Raw genomic sequence first — 23,606 nt, 5'->3', positions numbered from 1 at the left:
TCTGACAACCCAATCCATACATAGGGGGAAAAAGGCCTCTGAGAAAACTCCTTTCATATGTTGCTAGGTTACTAATCAGTGAAAACTAGATAAATAAGAAAGAAAAAATGCTTTTGCAGTATATCATCTGCAATATGCATTTTTGAATCATATAGCAGCTATTTAAAGTTACATCAGAAAACTAGACACTTGAGGACAAGAAATAAAGATAAATGAAAGAAGATGTAAGGCTATAGCATTGTGTTAAATGTGGCAGCTTATTCACAGGCATTATTTATAAAGGTCTTAATTTCTTTTGTCTTCACCTAAAATTAAAGAAAGATACAGCCAACTTCAGGCTTCAGGCTGATGCCATGGAAAGCTAAGAAGCTTTGACATTTCATATACATTTAAATATGTGGATTGTCCTATGACTTCCTGATTCTACCCAGGTCACATATTCTACCCTAAAAGCTTAAGTTGAGGCCATAATATCTATACTTGGATTTTGTGTGTGTGTGTTGTGTGTGTGTGTGTTTCTCCTCAGACTTACATTTTCTGTTTTATTTTGAGTTTAGATGATGGGCTTCCAGTGAGAAAAAACTGATACAAGCTTCTGAAGATTCTGCTCATTTAGTCCAATTAATACTAATTACGCAGCATAAGTTGCCATATACTCTTCTACGTCACATGCTCGTCTAGGTGCTGTAATAGAGTAGTGAATACATTAAAAAAAAAAAAAAAATCCCTGACCTCACAGAGCTTACATTTTAGTGGAGGCAACAGTCTACACAAGATAAACAAGAAAATGTATAGTATGTTAGATAGTGATGAGTATTAAGGAGGAAAGTAAAATTCAACCAGGAAGAAAAATAGGAAATAACAGAGTTGGCAAATACAATTTTAGAGAAGATGGCTAAGGATGTCCTGACTGAGAAGGTATCTTTGAATTAAGATTAGAACAGAGAGGTAATAAGGGACAGATATAGGACCTTATGGGTCACCATAAGGATTTTATTGTTTAGTCTGGGAATGAAGGAATGCTGTTATGGTTTTGAACAGAATAATGACATGAAGTGACAACATTTTTAAAAGATATGCCAGACTATATTGAAAAATATATTAAAAGGAAGGATGGGAGCAGGAAACCAGTTTGGTAGCTGATGGACTTAAACCAGGTAAGAGACTACAGTAACCCTAATCAGAAGAGCAGCAGCCTTGGAGGTGAAAATGATCAAAATCTGGATATGTTTCAAGTGTTGAGCAGATTGAATTTGCTGACAGAGAGGATGTGTAGCATGAGAGAAAGGGAGGAAAGGCAGAGAAAAGGAAGAGTAATGAAGGCTGGCTCTTACTGTTGGCTTCCATGACAGAGAGAATGGGATTTTGCGTTCTGAGACAGAGAGGTCAGAAGAAACTCAATTTGGAATATATTAGACTTGAAGTATCTATCAGCCTCCAAGTGCAGATGTCAAGTGGATAGTTAGACATGAAAATCTGGAGGTCTGAGGAGAGGTTCAGGCTGAAGATACACTTTTGGCAGCCACCAGCAAATACAGTGAATCCTGAGTCTGGATTAGGTTTTCAAAAGAGTGATGATAGAGTGAGAAGAGAACCATGGAATGAGCCTGAAGCACTCGAAATGTGAAAGGCTTAGGGGAGGGGTTGGGGGGGGGGAGAGTTAACAAAGGCAAAAAAAAAAAAAAAGTTGTGAAAGAAAGTGGAGGAAAACCAGAAGGCAAGTGAAGAAAGTGTTTAAAAGGAACAGTCACCAGCTATTTCAAGTAAGATGATGACTTAGAAAAGCGTTACATTAAATCTAAAATGTGATTTGATTTAGCAATAGTGAGATTATCGGTGTTCCTGATAGGAGCAAATGTGTTAGAGTGGTAGGGCATAAAGTCTGGTTGGAATGAGTTCAGGAAAGAATGAAAATACAGAGTCTGGAAACAATTGTACACCACTCTTTCAAGAAGTTTGGCTGAATAATAACAGTGACTAGAGAGAGATGTGGGAACAAAACAAGATTCTTGTTTGTTTAAGATAGGGGAAAAACAGTATGTGGGAAGCATGTTTTCATATTAAGATGTTTGAGAAGAAAATTTTGATGATGCAGGCATCAGAGTGGGTAGAATTGTCAGAGTATTCCCAGAGAGGAAATGGGATCTGGTGAGAAAGTCTGCTTTGGTGAGGAACATGGAAAATCCATCCTTGGTAATGCGAGAGACATCCTTGTAAAAGTGTATCCATTCATTCATTTCTCATTTATTTCACATGGTTTTTGTAACTGTGTGAACTGGGATTTTAAAAAAAGAAAGAATAATCACAGAATAATCACACTTAAGTATTATATAACCTTTTGAGTGTGATCTTCTTTATTTAATTTCAGATTTATATTAAGATACATACATATTCACAGACATACATAATGCAGATGAAAGAAAAATTGTTCAATAAGATCCCCCAAAGTGTGAGAGTGTGCAGGTCCCAAACACGAGATTTTACCTCCTTGATCAAATTGTATGAAAAATCCACCCTGGTCTTTCTACTTATTTGTCTCGTGGTTAATGGGGGACTAGACATGTGTTTTCTGTTCTCATTTAACTAAGTTTGAGTGGGGTTTCTGCCATTTCTAACAAACACTGTTCTAATGTCTTATTCGGTTAATTCCTAATGAGTCGACATATCTAATCAAATTACAAATCCCATAATGAGTAGTCAAGTTTCTGCCGCAATGAGTTTTGCAGTAGGATCCTCACTCATCTATATGAATGTAAATGTATATGTATGTATATATTCCTACCCTGCTAGTAATGTGTACTGTTGTTTTATCTAGAGTCATTAAACATACACATCTGCCCCCCAACACTCCCCTCACACACACAGTCATAAGGCTCCTTCCTAGTTTAAGGGAATCTTTTTGACTGATTTTCTTTGTTTGTAAAATTCAAATGTGAACCACATATATATTTTAAATTTTTCTAGCAGTCACTTTGTTAACAGCAAAAAAGGTAAATTATATTTTATTAATAGTACAAATACACAAAATATTATCATTTCAACATAAAATTGTTAACGTAAATGTTTTATGTCTTTGAAAACCAGTGTGCATTTTTGTGTACTGCACTCTGAAATGGCTCAATTAGAATCAGATAGCTGATGGCTACCACACTGGATAGCAAAAGTTGGAATTAATACAAATTAATACAAGAGATGTTTCCTTCTCCTTCGCCTGACAATATTAATAATATATCTTCTTAATGGAAAAAAGGAAAGAGTTGAGCTGAAAATAACTTTGGAATACATCTGAAAATCTTAATTATTGAACTAAAAAGACTGGCTTAGGAGAATATCTGGGCTTCACAGTAGGGTTCACATTTATTAAGTCAGTTCATCTCTTAAGTTTCTTGTGGTACTGCTGAGAAATGCTGGACTATAATTAATGAAGTAAAAGTTAAGGGGCTGAAGGGCCAAAAAAAATTCCCCTAATGTTTATTTTTATTTAGAAATAAAGGAAAACTGTGCTGAAGAGTGAGTATGGAAACAGATGTAGAAATGAAGCTACTTTTTTATGTGAATATATCAAAAACAACTTAATGCATTAAAATGTTTAAGCTCTAATATTAAGATCTGATATTTCTTTTCTCTGTTATTGTAATTATGGCAGATGTGAAATTCAGAGTATAGTAAAAAGAAAAACAAATGCCTACCATAAAGTTTTATCTGTAAGTACTTAAGGGTTAATAAGAATTATCACTTATTGAATACTTAAATTTGCTAAGTGCTCACCATACAGTAGTTTTAATCCTTCCAGGAACTCCAAAAGGTAACTATTATTGTGCTTTTTATATATGACAAATTGAGTCTCAGAGATATTAAATAACTTGTTCAAAGTCAAAAGCTGATAAATTGTGTAACAAAGGTAGACTCTTGATATATTTTCTAACTTTGTAATAGTTCATCATTTTCATGGAGAGACACATGAAATGTATTAAGGAATATATTAATCTATTAATAAACATTGAATATAACTTATATCTGTTTTAAAATGTTTATTGCTTTTTGTCTAGTCATCTGTCATCATACATAGTGAAGCTTTTCTTTTCTGTGATGAGACCTTTTAAGATCTCCTCTTCCAGCAACTTTTAAATATACAGTAATTGTTAGCTATAGTCACCATGCTGCACATTACATCCCTATGACTTATTTATTTGTAAATGCTTATTTATGAATTTTTATTTTTTGATTCCCTTCATTTAACATTAAGGTACTTTTCTTACCTCAGATTCTTTTAAAATTTCTTTACATTCTCTGTGAGGTAAGACAGAAACAATGGCTTAGTCCTCTGATATCGGCTTAACCAAAGTAGATCTTCTGTTTTAATATATTATTCTTATATACATTATATTAAATTATATTATATTTTAATATTATGTGAATAAAATTACACTTAATATTGATGCTTTCCCACCTGTTTCTATTTAATCCTTAAAATAACAGAGCAAGACTGTTACTGACATTCCTGCTTTACAGATGAGGAAACAGGCTTAGAAAGACTCCTGCATATAGTGGCAAACTGAGATTTTACCATTGTTTTCTTGGTTACATATCTGTGTTCTATTCATGATACCAGTACCCTCAGTTGAGGAAAGTTTTAAAGTTAAGACATATAAGGAAATGTATAAAATGGGGGAAAAGAGAGGCAATGTACTATTTCATTTTCTAAAAAGTTATTTTTTGGGGATCCCTGGGTGGCGCAGCAGTTTGGCGCCTGCCTTTGGCCCGGGGCACGATCCTGGAGACCCGGGATCGAATCCCACATCAGGCTCCCGGTGCATGGAGCCTGCTTCTCCCTCTGCCTATGTCTCTGCCTCTCTCTCTCTCTCTCTCTCTCTCTGTGACTATCATAAATAAATAAAAATTAAAAAAAAATAAAATAAAAAGTTATTTTTTAATCGTGTTAGAGATCATAATAGCAAGCTTCCAAATGAAAAGCAGAAAATTAGATATGTAGTACAGTTTTCTTAAAATGTTAATTGTTTTAGATATTTCCATACTCTGGACTACAGAATATAAACAACGTATCCTTAAAAATATTTTAAAAAACTACTTTAAAAATTTCTCTGTCATAACAGGGTTCACACAAATTCTTTCATCTATTGGATTAATTATTTGTCAAATATTTTTAAAGTCTATTATGTGTCAGACATTTTTCTAGGTACTAGAGACATGATGAATACCACAAAATATAGATAATATGCAATAGGATTTTGAAGACTGTCAACTTCATGCAAAATCGTGCACATGGTTATCCTTATTTTAACCTACATTATTGAAGTTGCTTATATTTGCTACCACATATGTATCTGGGATTTCAAAGCTGAGAACTGAAATTCTCTGTGTAAAAACTATTATAGGAATTAGGGTAGATAAAGGTGTTAATGATTAAGCTACACTTAAAGATTGCTCTCCAATAAAATATGTGACTACTTGTTAAATTCTAGCCTCCAAAACAGGAATGTTTAGAAGCTTTCACTTTGTCACTTGCAGGTGCAAAATAAGTAATGCTCATGTCCATCCTTCTGTTACAGGTCAATTTGTAATGTTAACTGAAGTGAGAACAGAATAAATGTAGCCTTTTTCTTTTCCCCCCTTTTTTCTTCTTTTCAGTCCACAAGTGACTAAAAAAATTGTTAAATATTGCTATTATATTTTGCTAGAGGGGTATTTATTTTGGAAAGATTCTATCCATAGTTTTTTTCTATGAGTTTAGATTCTCTTTTGAATAGCTAAATCATCTATAATAATAATAGCTAACATATATTTGAACACTCATCTCTGTACCAATGTTCCAAGTTTTTTACACATACTATCTTTTGTGCTCCAATTGAATTTCTATTTTTGTGTGTGATAGTACCAGTCTTTTACTTAGAGAATTGTTTTGTTTATGTGTGCAACTGGACACCATAATTTGTATACACTTATATCATGCAGTGGGCACTCAAGGCACATCAGTTCCTTTTCTCTTCACTCCCTTATTCAAAGTTGCAGACTGCAATTCAGCAAGAACTACAAAAGGATGAGGTCTGAGGTTTCCTCCTTTCAAGGCAAAACACTGTTATTAGAGTATGAACCCATGGGAAGTAAGTTTGGAAATAAGGAAAATTCTACTTCAGCTTAAACTGTAATTTTGTTTCATCAAGTAGTACTGCTTCCTGTATATTATTTGACTCAAAACAAAGAAAGGAGAAAGGCTCGATAATTGGGAATGCTCTCCTTAATAGGCACCGGCCATATGTGTAAGTAAATGCAAACCAAACACACAGGTGGGCATAGTCTAGTATATGGATTATATATGCCATTAGTCATTCTTATTACCTTAGATTGGTGGTTTCAAACTTCAAAAAACAAACAAACAAACAAACTTCAATAGACATCAGAATCATCTGATTTTTGAGTCCAACCTTGAGAGTTTCAGACTCAGTATGATGGTTTTGGGGTCCAAGTATTTGCATTATTAAAAAGTCCAAGATGCTACTAATGCTGCTGGTCCAGGAGCTACAATCTGAGAACCGCTGATTTAGATAATGTGCATAAAATTTGGATTAATAGCTGTTGGGGCTATGGTTTACTTGAACAAAATATGCTATCAATCTAACTTAACCCAGGTACTCAGGCAGCTCTGCATAGGCCACATGAATACAAAATATTTTATGAGGGACTGTGGAAAAGCAAATGACACGTTCACAGTCCTCTTCCTGAAAAATCCCTCAGGTTAAAGAAGGCCAGAAATCTCTTGAGAACTAGATGGGGAATAAACATAAACCCAAATTGGAAACTAACAAGTGTGAAGTAGCATATTAAAATTCCTGAATATTCTGAGCTATGTGGAAGCATAAATGAGAGACAATGAGCCCACTCTGGGAGGCCCAAGTAGATGTCAAGCACGACAGGATGCTGGAAATGAATCTTAGGGAACTATAGGATATGAAGGCATCACATAGACGAGAGAAAAGGCCATATACCAGGACACTGTTACTGGCAAATGCCCACATTCGCTAGCAAAGAAAATTAGGTCAGAGATTATAAATGGGATCATCAAAAAAGCCATTCCCATCACTAGAAAATACAGCTCAACGGGAATTCCCTATTTATTGACAGCGGGATAGTAATAGTAATCATTTAGCCCTATATTGGTCCATTTGCCTGTCAGATTTTTCCCAGAACTGTGTATCTTTTTAATCACATCCCTGCAGAAGGGTGTTGATATATAAGTACTCAAGCAATCTCTCATGAATAAAGAAATGGAAGAAAGGATATGAAAATATGCTATTTTAGATAATTCTTGTTTTATAACAATTCCTAAAGCAAAAACAAAACAAGCAAACATACTTATGTGTGCATTTCAAATTTGCAACAATTTCTTTTTATTTTAAATGTGTTCAAACTGGGGTAGATGAAATGAGGAGGAAAAAATTTGGACAATCTGCTCCAGGAGTTCCTTCAATTATAATTTTAGACAGCTGTGTCTGTCAGATTTTTAATGCCCTGCCTATATGTCTGCATACTCTAATTTCTAGTGATTTTAAAGTTGATATACCTTGTCATTTCTGGAGGTGGTATTTCTGTACTAATTTCCAATTAAAATGATGAATTAAACATATCATTAGTTTATTAAGCATTCATTTTCACAGAAAACTATCTATGCATACATCTGTCCATGCATATATTTACTAATTATATCATCAATTCTAAAGTCAAAGCACAAATGAGACTGTTAAATAACATTTGTAAAGAGTGGCACCGTATGATATATAAGGTTAAGATGATGCTACTGTCGATCAATATAGAACTGGCCATCGTTTGTGTGAGTTTATAAACTGCCATATATTTTGATACAGCATAGATATGGAAATCGCTTCTGAATAACTGTTTTTAGGATAAACTTGTAGGAAATTCAAGCTTGTTTTCTATTAAGAAAGCCCAGACATTACTGCAACGGCCAGCCAGTGTTGCACAGCAGAGGTGGTTCAAGTTCCAAATTCTGCATTTTCTTCAATCAAGTAGTACAGATGTGTGCCCCTACAGCAGTGCTAATCTGTTTATTGCTTTGGTAAATCCTCAAGCATTTGCCCAGCCACCATAATCCTTCTGAGAAGACAAGTTCCTGCACAAACTGCACAAGTGTGAAAAGTACAGCACTAGAAAAGAAAAGATTATTTTTTAACTGTGAAATTCTAACAGATGCTACCTAAATAATCAAACTGATACAATAACACACAGAGTATCTAAATGAAAAAAAACTAAGCCAGCCTTGTCCTCTTTTCACACTGGCCATCAAGCTTTAGGTAAAAGAACAATTTTGACATTTCCCCACTCTGACAGTGCCTGTCCCATAATTTTACAGAGAGTAATATGGAGACTTCCAAAATGGAAAAGATTCAACAGTTCAGTTCAATGAATAGTTAGTTATTGAGCACCTACTATCTGATGGGCACTGAAAAGTCAACAACACATCAGAAAGAAGATTCCTAGTCTAATAGAGATAGATAGAGAACCCTTATAAATCGGATAGCCCACCTCGCCCCTGCCACCCACTACCCAAATCCTCGATATACAAAGAAAATGTCTGCAGAAAGTGATTAACATTCTAAGATCTAAAAATCCTAGGATGTGTGAGTGGGCCGGGGGGAGAGAGAATAGCTACTTTAGATGCTGGAAGGGCAAAGGAGCCTCCCTCAGTGGTGATAACTAAATTAGAAATGCGAATGATGAGAGTTCCAGGGGAAGATTTCCTATTAGGGAGAACCATTGCAGAAGCCTCGAGGTTAAGTTCTGAGTGTCAGAAAGAGACAGATGGCCACATAGCCAGGGCGGAGTGAACACAAGAGTGAACAGTACCAGGTACAACCAGAATCAGAGTCAGGACCAGGTTGCATGCAGTGCCTTGTAGCCCAAGTTAAAACCTGTAAATTTTCGCATTTGTTCAATGGGAAACTCCAGAGGGTTTGAAGCAATGAGTTAGGTATTTCTGATTTATGCTTTTGGAAAGATTACACTTGGCTTCCATGCAGAAAATGGTTCTCTGGGAGACTAGAGTACAAGGAGAGAGATCAGACAGGAAAGTAACAGAGACTTGAGCTTGAAAGTTGATGGTGGTGTAGGTAGGCATGGGAGCAGTGGCCAGAGTAAAAAGTAAAAGAACTCCCTTATGAGACAGCACTGTTGACACCACTGTTCCTGATTCCTTCTCAGGTCACTTGTGTGAATCCAATGAGAATGTCTGTGTAGATTCCAGAAATTCTACACACTCAATAATTATTATTACTTTGATTTGTTCAAAGGTAATTTGTACCTGAATGTACAAAGTTGGTCATTACAATATTTTAACCTTCCCTAGGCCTAGGGCCCCCTATATTCAAATTCTCAGAATGCTGCTTGAATAGCCAGCTTTGGTAAATCCAAGAGGATGCCTCAAACAGTCTCAGGCAGTATCCCCATCCAGTATTTCATTTCATCTTCCACTCTTCAAAAAAAGACAAGTGTCACATGGTACACTTTGGAGAAGGTACAATGAACCACATAAATGGATCATGATAATATATAAAACCTTTTCTAATAAGGTAAAACAATAACCTATCGCCATCAAACTATCCTCTTGTTTGAAAAATTATATGTAAATATTGGCATACTGAAAGGGAATTTGAATGAGTTTCAAATGTTTGAAAATTTAAGAAAAAAATGTAAGAAATAACTGTGGGGGAAGCTAAAGAAGAAAATCATTCGGAAATGCTTGATACTTTGCTCCTTCTATAGAAGAATGCGGGTAATTTTTTTCCTTCAGGGAGAACAAAGATTATTTATTTGAAGTTCTCTGAAACTAGAAGTAGATTTTATTTATCCTTTTTGGATTATTGCATAATTTTGTGATGCAAGGAAATTATATAAGATTACACCTCTCCAGGACAATTTCAACAAAATGATTCCAATATGTGAATAGTATGATTCAGGGGTGAAGACTGTTGAGCTGGGGTTGAACCTCTTTGGTTCAGTTCTCAGCTCTGCCATTTTCTATCTGTGTGATTATTAGTGAGTCACTTAACCTCTCTGAGCCTCCTCAGGAAAGAGGTTCATTGTGTTGCTCAAACAAGTTTATGTATAATACATAATACATAATTAGAATTAAGAAGCTAGAAATGGGAGTGGCTGGATGGCTGAGTCATTTGGGCATCCAACTCTTGATTTTAGCTCAGGTAATGATCTCAGTGTCATGGTTTTCAGCCCTGCATCAGGCTCTGTGCTCAGCTCAGAAGCTACTGGAGATTCTCTCTTCCTCTGCCCCTTCTCCTAAAAAGATAAATGAAATCTTTAAAAAGAAAAAAAAAAGTAGAAATGTGATTTATATTATATACAAAGGGCAGACAAAGAAATGCAACAAGTAGGAATTTTCAAGAAAGATAATCTAGGGATGGCTGGGTGGCTCAGTGTTTAAGCGTCCGCCTTTAGATCAGGGCGTGACCCTGGAGTCCCAGGATCGAGTCCCACATATGGTTCCCTGTGAGGCACCTGCCTCTCCCTCTGCCTATGTCTCTGCTTTCTCTCTCTCTGTGTCTCTCATGAATAAATAAATAAAACTTTTTTTTAAAAAAAGGACAGGGAGGATTGTAATAGATGAATTTTTTTTTTAAGAAAGATAATCTAGTCACTGTGAAAAGTATTTGAGGGTTACTTTTCAGACTTTCTTTTAAAAATACCTATATTGGGGATCCCTGGGTGGCGCAGCGGTTTGGCGCCTGCCTTTGGCCCAGGGCGCGATCCTGGAGACCCGGGATCGAATCCCACGTCGGGCTCCCGGTGCATGGAGCCTGCTTCTCCCTCTGCCTGTGTCTCTGCCTCTCTCTCTCTCTCTCTGTGACTATCATGAATAAATAAAAATTGAAAAAAAATATTAAAAAAAAAATAAAAAAAAAATAAAAAAATAAAAATACCTATATTGGGATGCCTGGGTGGCCCAGTGGTTGAGCGTCTGCCTTCGGCCCAGGGCATGATCCTGGAGACTCAAGATCGAGTCCTGCATTGGGCTCCCTGCATGGAGCCTGCTTCACCCTCTGCCTACGCCTCTGCCTCTCTCTGTCTCTCATGACTAAATAGATAAAATGTTTTAAAAAATACCTATATTTCAAAAATAAAAAAATACCTATATTTCAAGGCTTTATTTCTCTGAAAAATTGTTACTTATTTCATTCTAAGAGAAATATTATAAATAGGCTCAAATAAAATAAAAGTGATCAACATGGTCATCATGAAACATAAAATATACATAAATATAAAATATTAAATATGAACATTAATTTTGGCAATCAGATATTTACTCAGAAAAATATACACTTAAATATACATTTATTTGTTAAAAAAAGATTTTAATATAGTGTATATACTGGAGAAAACATACCAAGCATTCATTTCAAAGCAGCTAATGTACTTGGGCTGTTTGATTTCATTTTAAACTTAAAGAGAGCTCCTAAGTTCCTCACCTTTGTCATCATACTCAAATCATACAAATATGTACCATTGCCATTAATCAATATTTTATAACTAAAGATGGATTTCTCAAAATAAATTTTAAAAATATGGCTAGAGAACAGGAAAATATGTAATGTCCTCTATCCTGTGGAAATAAATCACCATTTACTACTTTTTTTTGTGTGGCAAGCAATAAATTTCACAGTGAAAAGGTAAAAAAGAAAGGAGAGTCCCCACGATTCATTCTCTAGTCCTCACCAATCCTTAGCTAAGGGCTCATTCTTTGGGAATGATTCATATGACAGCCAAAAACCAACAGACAAAATCTGCTTCTTTTCAATTCCTGCCAGCAGTGCACCAATGAAAATAACACAACTCCATGAATATCATGGATCTGCTCACATTTTCATTTGCTTTGGTAGGCTAGAGCAATGTAAATTTTCCATATAATGAATCCATCTAAATAAATGCAGACCTGAGAAAGCCAAAGTTTATTGTTCTGTTAGATCATTTGCATAATTGAGACTTTACAGAATGAGTTTAATTCAAATTGTGCAAAATATTAAAAAAATGATATAATGGTTAAATGTGTTGCCTCATTTTGGATCAAAAACTGATGGATTAGTTATCCCAATATCCCTCTTATAAAGTGAAAGCCACATTATAAATTATTTGAGATCAAAGGAGTTAGACCTGGCACAGGCTTTACTATAAGTACAAATGTCTCATAAAAGTAGCATCACCTGTATGAATATGCATAGGCTCCTTCTGTGATATGTCCCAATTTATATCATCATCTTTTGAAAAATGATATTTTAAAAGGACACTTGGCAGCTCTAGTAAGAAAATTCTTAAGAAAACAACCTTATTTTGCCTCCTTGTCAATCTTAAACACGGGAACAATTTAAATGTTTAAAGTGAAAGACATTTTAAATCTGTTTACCATGATTTGCTCAAAGATACTGGCAGGCTTTTTCAGTCACAGTAAAACCAAGGAGTTATACTGAGGCAGAATTTTAAAGCAAAAACATTTGAAAATCATAATAACATTTTATGTACATAAATTTGGTATCTAAATAAGAGAATTTTATAACCCATGATCTTAAAAATATGTAGGATTATTATTATTAGAGGTAGTATTTATTTTTAGGGAAAGACAGGGCCATAAAAGAAACCCAGCACAACTTACTTCTTTTATAAGAATCTCCTTTTTAACAGGTGGTTTACAGGTTCTGGAAGAACTCATTCTCTTAAGGGTTGACAATTCTGCAGTTAATACTATTCCAATACTACAAATCCTTCTTTGCATTTTGTCTAAAGCTGTTTCCTTTTGGTTCCAGTTCTTTCTTCAGGGTAATAAAATAATCTGTCTATGCTCTCTCCCATGTGTCAAATCATTTTTTTTAAGATTTTATTTATTTGAGAGAGAGAGAGCATGCTCGAGAGAGAGTGCACAAGCAGGGGGAGGGGCAGAGAGAGAAGCAGGCTTCCTGCTGAGCAGAGTCCCATGTGGGATTCTATCCCAGGACCCTGGGATCATGACCTGAGCTGAAGACAGATGCTTAACTGACTGAGCCACTCAGGTGCCCTCCATGTGGCAAATCTTAAAACATTTTTAGTATTATCCTCTCTACACTAGAGCTTTTCTTTTCTAGGTCAAACACCCTCATGTCCCTTAACCATTTCTCAAGTTACTAATTAACAGAAAACTTATTCTCCTGTTTGTTTTCAGGTTCTCAACATTCCTCTCATCATGAGTGGTGGGACAAGCCAAAAGTTTAATTGTGGTTTATCATTTTTCTTAACGAGTGGAAGTTAGAAGACCAAACTGACAATAAACACAGTTGATAGTGCTTTGAAAATTGTAAAGTATTATAAAAATGTGGAGGAAATGTGTTATTATTTTTCAGTATTCTCTTAAAGATTAATCCAATTTTTTTCCTTATTTTTTAAAGATTTTATTTATTTATTCATGAGAGACACAGAGAGAGGCAGAGACACAGGCAGAGGGAGGAGAAACAGGCTTCCATGCAGGAGCCCAATATGAGACTCAATCCAGCAATTCCGGAGGCAAAGGCAGATGCTCAACCGCTGAGCCACCCAGGCATCCCCAATCTTTTTTCGTAAGAAAAAAAGGACCAAAACCTGAAGATCATTTCCAGGGGGCATGCAGCTGGTTAAGAGTCAGAAGTAGGAGAATAGCCTAAATCTCAAACTCTGAGTATTTACTGTTTACTTATGAGTTGTTGTTATTTGAAATAGAGTAATGCTATTATTTCATATCTAGTAAGTCTCAAACACCGTATTGGTACTTGACCTATACACTTTATTTAATTGACACAGCTTTGTGGAAGTAGTACAATTAACTCTATTTTATATGTCAGAGAATTCCCATCCTATACTCATACAAGATTATATATGCATATTCTTACTGAAATCTCCCTTGGAAATTCAAACTGTTCCCTTAAACAGTTTCAAATTACTGTTATCTGGACCAGCGGAATTATTTATTTATTGATTTATTTACATGTTTTAATTAAAATTCCAGTTAGTAAACATACAGTGTAATACTAGTTTCAGGCATACAATATGGTGATTTATCACTTCCATATAACACCTGGTGCTCATCACAAGTGCTCTCCTTAATCCCCATCCCTCCACCCACCTCCGCTCAGGTAACCATCAGATTGTTCTCTATAGTTAAGAGTCTGTTTTTGTTTTTTTGTTTTTTTTAAGATTTTATTTATTTATTCATGAGAGTGAGAGAGAGATAGAGTCAGAGACACAGGCAGAGGGAGAAGCAGGCTCCATGTAGGGAGCCCGATGTGGGACTCGATCCTGGGACTCCAGGATCACGCCCTGAGCCAAAGACAGACACTCAACCACTGAGCCACCCAGGTGTCCCAAGAGTCTGTTTCTTGATTTGCCTCCTTCCTCCTCTCTCTTTTCCCCTTTTGCTCATTTGTTTTGTTTTAGATCACTGGAGCTCAAATGTTTTTTTTACTGCAACTCATTATTTGTTAAAAATTGTGCAAACTTTCAATAAATGTGTATGGTTTTGTTTATAAATTAAATGTATAGGTACTAATATATTAACATGTGCATTAGTAAAATTGGCAATTTAAATGGATGGTCTAAATTTAAATGGAAATTTAAAATTTTCTCAGGGATATTCTGTGTGTCTACAGAATATAGGCAACATACTTTAAAACATCCCTATCTTTGTTCTCTACACGGGGTTGGCAAACTAATATCCAAGGGTCTGCACCTTATTTTTGCATAGCCCATAAACTCATGATAGTTTTTGTATTGTCAAGTGGTCGAGATAGCTCAGAAGAAGACTATTTGGTAATACATGAAAAACATAAAATTTGAATTTTATTTTTTATAAAGTTTTATTGGAACACAACCCTACTCATTTTTGTGTGTGTGCCTCATCTGTGGCTACTTTCACGCTGCAACTACAGAAATGATGCTTGTGACAAGGCCGTATGGCCCACAAGCTGAAAGCACTTACTATATGGCATTTAAAAGAAAAAAAATTTGTGACCCCTGCTGTAGACCAGAGAACTGTTACTTAGAGCAGAAGTATGGTGACTGTCATTGGAAATACAACCTTATGGAGTCCAGGCACTGACCTCAAAGTTTGAGACCTAGGCTATCCTCCTACTTCTGGCTCTTACCAGCTACATGCCCCTTGGAAATGATCTTCAGTTTCTCTCCTTTGATTCTGCATTCGGAAAATAATGACATTGCATTGAATGAGCCCTTTATGCTCCAAAGTTCTTCAGTTTCATAACTCCTGCAACGTGCCATGAATAAACAAATACATCTCATGTGCATGCACCACAATAAGAACCAGACTCATATGGTTCAAAGAATCTTTCTAGACTTGGTGGAATAACTAACTATAGTAATAATAAAAATAAATCTTAGCACTGATAGAACAGTTGGCATCATTTAGTGTAGGGCTAAGAAGTGCATTTTCAAATTGTTACGCTTGAAAGGACCAAACTGCAATTTAGGAAAACGAACACTTCAGCATAAATAAATTATGACCTCCAAGACCATAAAAATGTAAATCCAAATTTAATGAGGAATTAAATACCCTAGGATTTACCATTAAGTCAACAATTTGATCTCGATATTATAAAGTTTATTCCACCTTTTAAAGAGTCTTACAAGTTTTTTTCCTCCCAAAGCTCTCTCATTTACTATCTACTTTACCTATTGTTTTGTTTTTACTCTGAAAAATAAGACTAAAATAGTTATACAACAAGTGCAGTACGAAACACAATATTATAAAAGCAAGCCCTTTAAAAAGAGACTTGCATGGTTCTTTTAATAAACAGGAATAAATTCCTTGTTTCTCTAGTAAGTAGATGTGCTCTTTTCAACTTTCTGAATTATTTCTCTTGATTATTTTATTAACAGTGGCAACAAATATTGTAGATTTTCTACTACAAAGCACGTAACGGTGATTAAGAAATTTTTTCACCCGGAGCAGTTACAGCTTGTAAAAGTATTACAGGAAAACTATGCCAAATAACAGAGGTAGATTTTCCAGATGCCTAGGAAATCCCCCCTCTGTGTGAAAAGCATTTGGAATCTAAATAAATTCTTTGAGGACAATAGGTTACCAGTTTCTCTCCTGCCTTAGAGTCATTGTCTGACTAAAGTTTGTTGGTGATAATGAAGGAGTACGACATTCTCAGACATTGAGATTGTGACTCTATTTGTGTAGTGACCTAATTTCAGAAGAAAAAAATTAGCATGCAGGTTCTAACAAGTACTGACATATTTAAAAACACAAGGAGGCAGACATTTAATGCCAGGCTTGTCCCAGAACATCTAATATGTGCAATGGCAACATCTATATGCAGTATAAAAAATGAAACTTGAAAATGAGTATAGCAATGCACAGATGAGTTTATATCACAAACAAATATTCTAGGGCTTGCTGTTCAACAATTCATTGCTTGCCATCAAACACCAAAATACTGAGACAGAGAGTTGACACAGTTCCAACTTCTAGAGTGAGAGCTCATCAACTAGAATACTAACACACAACTTGAGGGTGTATCTTTATTTTTTTCTACTTCTGTATCCCTCTTCCTATGCCTATGCCTCTAGAAGCATCACTGGCCTCTAGTGTTTCAGGATTTCTTTTCCTTCAGGGCCCACAGTTCTTGGTCATGTCGCTTCAAAGAATGAAGAGATAGACTAGATGAAGAATGGTGGGCAGCAAAGCAAAGTTTATTGGGTATAAAGTTTATTTAGTACAAAGCTCTGAAGAGGGATAAGGAAGCACCTGGGTGGTTCAGTAGTTGAAAGTCTGCCTTTGGCTCCCCTGCAGGGAGCCTGCTTCTCCCTCTGCCTATGTCTCTGCCTCTCTCTCTGTGTTTCTCATAAATCAATAAATCAAATCTTAAAAAAAAAGAGGGAGGAGACCCGAAGGAGTTATGGATTTAGTGTTTAAATACAGGGGATCTTCTGAGCTCCTTGGTGTGGGCTGTTTTAATCTGATTAACCCTGCATGCACCTGTCACCCAAATGAGTTTTTGTTCAGAGGCTCATCTACCTACCAGGTAGATGTTGTTCAGGTGGGAAAAGGTGGAGGACTCCTTCCAGAGTGGTATTTCCAAGCCTCAGGGATCAAGAAGGCAGAGGTGACCGCTGCCCTAAGGCATGCTGGCCAGCCACAGGCCACCAGATCATGCTGGCATCTGCCTTTGGCTCAGGTCACGATCCTGGAATCCTGGAGTCAAGCCCCATGTTGGGATCTCTACTTAGCGGGGAGTCTGCTTCTCCTTCTCACTTTACCCCTTCCTGCTTGTGCGCGCTCTCTCTCTCTCTCTCTCAAATAAATAAAATCTTTTTAAAAAATTTATTGAGCTCTACATGCAAAAAGGTCAAATAAATTATAATTATTAATTTGGATTGTTTTCAGTACTTTACAATTTAAAATTCATCGAATTTCTAACAATCAACAAAACAAAAAGACAACTGACTGAATGGGATATTTGCAAATGATGTATCTGATAAAGTGTTAGTATTTAAAATATATAAAGAACTTATACAACTCAACACCAGAAAAACAATCTAGTTAAAATATGGGCAGAGGACATAAACAGACATTTCTCCAAAGAAGACATACATATGGCCAATGATATACATATGGCCAACAGACACAAGAAAAGATGCTCAATATCACTAGTCACTAATTAAAAAAAAAAAAACAGTGAAATATCACCTCACACCTGTCAGAATAGCTAAAATCAAAAACACAAAAAACAACAAGTGTTAGTAAGGATATAGAGAAAAGGGAACCCTCATGTACTATTGGTGGGAATGCAAACCGGTGCAGCCGCTATGAAAAACAGTATGGACATTCTTCAAAAAATTAAAAACAGAATCAACATATGATCGAGTAATTTCACTATATACCCAAAGAATTGGAAAGCACTAATTGGAAAAGATATATGTATCCTATGCTTATTGTAGCATGATTTACAATAGCTAAAATATGTAAGCAACCCAAGTGTCAACTGATAGATGAATGCATAAAGATGATGTGCTATATATACACAAAAGAATATTACTTAGCCATAAAAAGGAATGAAAGTTTGCCATTTGCAACAATATGGATGGATTGAGACGGAATAACAGTAAGTGAAATCACTGAATGTTTCCTGAACTTTGACAAAAATTAAGTTCAGTAAAAAACCAAAACTGAACAATAGTAACAAAAGATCCTAAGTCAAAAGTAATCTCCATGTTGCTAAATTCACTGTTTAATTTATATATATATATATATATAAACTTATGTATCTTTTTTAAAGATCAAGACAGCACACATGTGCAGAGATGGGGAGAGGGGCAAAGGCAGAGGAAGAGAGGAAATCTTAAGCAGATTCCCCGCCCAGTTCAGGAAGGAGCTCATCATGGGGCTTGATCTCAGGAACCTGAAATCATGACCTGAGCTGAAATCAATAATTGGATTCTTACTGACTGAGCCATCCAGGTGCTCCTCAAATTTATATTTCTATTCAGTTCTCAACTGAACTCCACCATGTGATGTGCAATGAAAAATTTGACATCCATTTGCATGGTTAATAGTCATCCCAAGTTCATGATATTCAACAACAACCCTGATTTTGTATCCCTGCAGCCTTCTCTTCTCAGTAATAGGCAACTCTACTCTTCTTGCCATGTAGACCCCAAACTCTGAAACCTTGACTCATCTCTCTCACCCTATATACAATCCTCTATTCAGCAACAAAATGATTGAGTATATCTTCAAAAGATGCCTAGATTCTTCAAAGCTCTTACTCTTTCTATTACTACCACTCTCTCACTCGGTAGTTTAGCACCATAACCTATGAATAGTTCTTTCTGCTTCCATCCCTGTTCCTCTTCCATCTCTTCTCAACACAGCAGAAACAGTGAGCATCTTTAAATGCAAGTCAGCTCATAATATTCTTCTGCTTCAAGTGTGTTTCACTGTAAGTGAAAACAAAAATGCTGTAATAGACCATAAGGCCCTATTTGAACCTCCCCAGGCTCTTATATCTCTGACTTCATATGCCTTTTCTTCCCCTTACTCATTCTTCTCCAGCCACTCTGGCCTCCTTACTTTTCTTTTTTTTTTTCTTTCCTTACTTTTCTACACACCCATGTGCCACAGTCTTCACACTCACTAGAGAACATGTGGCTCACTCTCTCTCCACCTGTATGCATGTGCTCGGTTGTCTTATTCCCTGGTCAACAAATATGGAATTACAACCTAATCTTACTATCCCTGGGGGCATCCCCATTTCTCTTTTCTGGTTTATTTTTCTCTTGGGCACTTATCAGCATCTGGCCTACTATATGTTGCTTTTTTACTTTTGTACTGCTCATATTCTCCCACTAAAATGTTAAGGTTTTTGAGGGTCAACCTCTTTGTCTCTTTATTGCTGTACCTTCGATCAGTGCCCATGCTCAATCTCTAGAAGGCACTCAGAAAATATCTGTTATTTAAGTGAATAAAGTTCACAACTTGTATAGTTATTTAAGGAACATATCTTGATTCCCTGTTTTGTGTCTTTACCACTGTAATCTCTCTCCGTCTAGAATATATGTTGCTCTTGGCTTACTTTAAATTCTCTCCAATGACTTTGGTCTTCTAGTTTCTTGATTCCCTACATCTTGCGTGCCCTCTTCCCACTTGGCAGGTTGGGCAGCCTGTTTGCTCTCCTGGCCTTGCATGAAGTCACTTGCTGTCCCACAACCCAATGTCTATCCCTTGAGTTTCTTGACGCCAATTTACACGAGTCTGGCTGGACTTTTCCCCATTGCCTTAACGGACTTCTCTATCTTGCCTCTGGATGGACCCCAAAAGATAGTACCTGCCTCATCCCTAAAGCATGTTTGATTCCATTTATCTGGTCTTTCCAGCCTATTCCATACTGTTGCAGTCTTCCCCAGCTATGCTGCAAGATCCAAGCCTGCAAAGTGCCTGATTCCTACTTTTGCGATCTTTCTTTCACTTTCTCAGGTACAAGCCAGTTCAGGTGAACTTGGACTTTGGCCTGAATAAGGAGGAGAGAACTTCTGGACCCCCAAAATTCATGTTACCAGGAACAGGCAAATGTGAGACCTCTGGATTCAAGGTAGGTAGGGCTGTGGGTTGTAGTTCTAAGAGTCTGACAGACTCCCTTGAGTGTGTACCTAATGGTGGTTTGTCTTCACCTCAAGAGAGAGAAAATCTCTCCTCTTAGGATGTTAAGATGAAAACTTCAGTCAGGAATATACCTTTGCACCACCTTTCACTATGCACTTCCTGTTTCTTGGAAGCTAGGAATGCAAAGTTGCTTTTTTCTTCCTCTTCTCTTCTCTTTTCTCTGTTCTTCTTTCTCTTCTTTCTTTTTTTCTTTTCTTTTCTTTTTCTTAAAGGCCAGGTCTCTTGGATAAATATAGATACAAACGCTTTTCATGAAATCTGCAACGTGTTATAATTGAAGTGTGAACAGGAGGTATATTGGAGTTTGGCAGGAAAAGAAAAAGATATATGTACAAGCATAAGATGGCTAGCAAAATCCTCATATTTCTGGGTGACGCCTGGAGTTCAGCATGGCTGATATAGAGTGAATACAGGGAAGTAATTAGACATAATACAAAAAGAGGGGCACCTGGGTGGCTCAGTCGGTTAAGCATATGCCTTTGGCTCAGGTCATGATCCCAGGAACCTGGGACTGAGTCCTGTGTCAGGCTCCCTGTTCAGCGGGGAGTCTGTTTTTCCCTCTCCCTCTGCTGCAACCCCTCCTGTACACACACTCTCTCTCTAATAAATAAATATTTTTAAAAAGATAAAATGAAAAAATTAGGCAGATTTGATTAGATAATTCCTAGATAAAGAATCCAAAAAGGCTCTAAAGTATTTTTGAGGATGCACAGATTCCTTAGCAATTATATAAATGCAAGTAATATCATGATGTGATATCATAATGCACCCATTCAATTAATAAAATTTGGAGATAGGTAAACCCATTATTGTTGAGGGCATGATAAATCAGTAACTCATGAATTCCTAACACATAGAACCATCTGGAAATAAATCTGGGTGTACTGAATGGATTAGGTATGCACGCAGCACGTCATTGGAATGGAATCTTTGGTAGAAGTGCTTCGCTCCATAGGGTCAGGAAATGACTGCTTCAAACAGGCCAACAGTTGATTGGAAATAGCAGCTATGGCTACAAAATAATAAAACTAATGTCTATGCACTACCAAAACCCCTTCTGGGAAGGATGTTGATTAATTTGTATAAGCAACTGAGGCTTTGCTTTCTTGTTGCATTTCCACTGTACTTTATTACCACATTCATTTCACATCTTAGGAATTATTACCTTATTTTTCTCCATTCTCTCATTTCCTACTGGCTCTCTGATCTTCTTATCTCAGTGTAGTGTTTACTCCAACTACCACATTTATATCCAACTTTTAACCCATTTGTTTTATAATACTTTGTTCTACAGACTTCATTAAAATTCTGATAGATACTTTTATTGATGCAATTTTTTTATAACTGGAAAAATAATATACCCTTCCTGTTTTATAATATTAGACACTTCTTCTTTCTACCCATTGAAATTATAGTCTCGTTTGTTAATTTTTATTCAGTCAGCATAACAATTAGATGGAAAAATTAATCAGGGAAATTTTCCTAAAGTAGGTGAGCTGGGAAGAAATGTTTATTCCATGCTGGGGAAAATGAAAAGGAGAGCATTCCAACTGATGGGAAACTCAAAGGCATACCAATAAGCAGCATGGAAGAATGGAAAGTTGGCTAGATTTAGCTAGAAGGGAGAGTCAGTCTGTAGAGGGAAAAGATAAAATTAGAGAGGTACAAAAGTGCCAGTTGACAGAAGACCTTGAATTAAAAGCCAAGAGTTTAGACTTGATATAGTAGGAGTAGCTGATTCTTGAGCAGGAAGGTGATGTGATAAAAATGGCATTTGCAGAAGATTATTTCAGCCACTTACAAAAGAATAATTGTAGCAAAAGGACACAGGAATTAGGATCCTAGCAAAGAAGTTATTGTAACCCTTGTTTGAAAAGAATCAGCCTGAAGTCACAGAAAAAAAAAAAAAAAAAAAAAAAAAGGCCAAAATGATGAATAAGTCAGATTCTATAAAGCAAAAGGTTTCAAATCTTGGTTATTGGCTCACCTATTTCAGAATCACCTGGAATGTTTGTTAAAATGTCATATTTCTATAATATATGCCCAAATTCTTTAATGTTATTCTTTCCAGGGGAGGAATGGAAGCAAGTTCCCTACATGATTCTTTTTTTTTTTTTTTTTCCACATGGAGGTTTGAGAAGTTCTGATCTAGAGGAAGAACTAAGAGAACATGGTAACGATACCTGATAACTATACATGGTAACTATACTTAGAGGTGAGAAAAGAGTACAATGAGTCCATGGCAGCCAGTCTAGGACTCAGGAAAATATGATAGAGCAATTAATAGAAAAATAATTAATAGATCTTATTATTTTGAGGAGTTTTAGGTTTCCAACAAAAGCGAGCAGAAGGTACACAGAGTTCAAATATACCCCCTGGCCCTACACATTCACAGCCTTCCTGCCCTGTTATTACACCCCACAGAGTGGTGCACTTGTTACAACTGGTGAGCCTATCTTGATATATCCTTATCACTTAAGACCCATAGGTGACATCGGTTTCACTCCTCATGTACATAATATGGGTTTGGAAAATTTTATGACATCTGTCCACCACTACAGTAACATACCGAGTAGGTTAGCCCCCCAAATTCTCTGCGCTTTGTTAATTCATTCCTTCATCCTCCTGAACTCCTAGCAACCACTCATATGTATATTGTCCCCAAAGCTTTGTTTTTTTCCAGAAGTCATATAGTTGAAATCATGCAGTACACATTATCAGATTGGCTTATTGAACTTAGTAATAAGCATTTAAGGATTGGTAGCTCATTTCTTTCTCTCTCTCTCTCTCTTTTTTTTTTTTTTTTTGATAGTTCATTTCTTTTAGGTACTGAATAATATTCTATTGTCTGGATGTACTACAGTTTATTTATTAGTCACTTACAGAAGGACATCTTGGTTGCTTCCAAATTTTGGCAATTTAGAATGAAGCTGCTATAAACATCCATGTACAGGATATATGTTTTCATCCCTTTGGGTAAATACTAAGGAGCATGACTGCTGGATTACATGGTAAGAGTGTTTAGTTTTTTAAGAAACCACCAAGCTGTCCTCCACAGTGAATGTATCATTTTGCATTCCCACCAGCAATGAATTACAACATAAATTTAAAGCAAACTTCTATCCAAAAAAATAGTAATAACCTTCTATCATAATAGAAATCATGATAGAAAAGCATTCATGGTAGAAAAGATGCAAAATTGTGTTGCCAATGTAACAGAATCAAAATGAACAAAAATCCTCACAGAAATAGACTTGAGACAATGAGAGACCTTGTGGGAGTTCAATGTTAAACACAAAGATTTTGAAAATACTGCACTATTGATGACATCTGCAACTGTTAAATACCGGATGTTGCTTTACACAAAAATATAGGGTCT

General features: G+C 36.1%; 1 protein-coding gene and 1 long non-coding RNA gene across 8 annotated transcripts in view; one reads left to right on the top strand and one right to left on the bottom strand.

Moving 5' to 3' along the window:
• The window catches only part of LOC119867037, a 51,490-nt gene extending 29,079 nt beyond the window's left edge, over positions 1–22,411 (top strand). Inside the window, exons 2-3 of the long non-coding RNA XR_005382102.1 lie at positions 20,042–20,156; positions 22,359–22,411. This is a non-coding gene — a long non-coding RNA (uncharacterized LOC119867037). The remainder of the gene's footprint in view (positions 1–20,041; positions 20,157–22,358) is intronic.
• Positions 1–23,606, bottom strand: part of ROBO1 (roundabout guidance receptor 1) — a 1,125,490-nt gene that overhangs the window by 690,502 nt on the left and 411,382 nt on the right. The gene's annotated exons all lie outside the window — the stretch shown is intronic.

Source organism: Canis lupus, chromosome 31 (assembly GCF_011100685.1).
Source record: "Canis lupus familiaris isolate Mischka breed German Shepherd chromosome 31, alternate assembly UU_Cfam_GSD_1.0, whole genome shotgun sequence".
In the NCBI taxonomy this organism is placed as follows: domain Eukaryota; kingdom Metazoa; phylum Chordata; class Mammalia; order Carnivora; family Canidae; genus Canis; species Canis lupus.
Note: the sequence above shows the minus strand (reverse complement) of the source record. Positions and strands in the feature narration are given on the sequence as shown.